The following is an 809-nucleotide window of genomic DNA, read 5'->3' on the forward strand; positions in this document are numbered from 1 at the left end:
CAACCCAAAATCAGCATGTTGGCTGAGACAGAAGTAGACCTGTCCCCATGGGTCCCCAAGCTGGAGACCCTTAGGTCTCCTGTGCGACCCCAGTCTCAGAGGAGAACCGCTGAACCCTTGGTTCAACTCATCCTGGCTCAATCGAAATCATGAATGGTTTGAGACAACCAAAATAAATTAAACACTAGAGGCATCACCAGCATTGAAGAGTTGTTTTCCTCTCCCCCAAGCGATCCCTCCTGCCCGTCCCTGCTCACCCTCCAAAAGCCCTGCTGCCCGCACAGCCCTGCCCATGTAAATTTTCCAAGGCCCTATTTGTTTTCCAGTGAAGATGCAGAGCACTACCGAGCAAACTTGTGTCTACCAAACAGTTGCTTTTCTTAGTTCCTTTTTCCAGCTCCCCTCCAAGCTCTCCATGAATGTCCAGACCACAGAGAGAAAAAGCGAGCCCCATGGGCTCTGCTGCCAGCCCTGTCCGCAGTGAGAGGAGCTTCTTCAAACCCAGAGTTGGACTTTGCAGCCCAGGACAGTAAGGAAAGACGAAGGGGAATTTGCAGCATTCTGGAGCATGTTGTAGGAATAACATTACTGAATGCACTGTCAGAAATATAATTCCTGTTGAGCAACTGTATGTTTTCCCCTGGTGCTGCTAACTCCAAATCACTCCAAACACCTCCCTTTCCCCTAAGTAGTCTAAAGTGGATAGTCAGGCAATTGCCTGACCAGCTCCTCGCATCTCCAGAGCATCAGAAACCATTCAAACACGCTTCAGAAATATCTTACCACTAAGATTCTGGGAACAGGCTGCA

The sequence above is a fragment of the Nestor notabilis genome, unplaced genomic scaffold (assembly GCF_000696875.1).
Source record: "Nestor notabilis isolate BGI_N333 unplaced genomic scaffold, ASM69687v1 scaffold14040, whole genome shotgun sequence".
NCBI lineage: Eukaryota > Metazoa > Chordata > Aves > Psittaciformes > Psittacidae > Nestor > Nestor notabilis.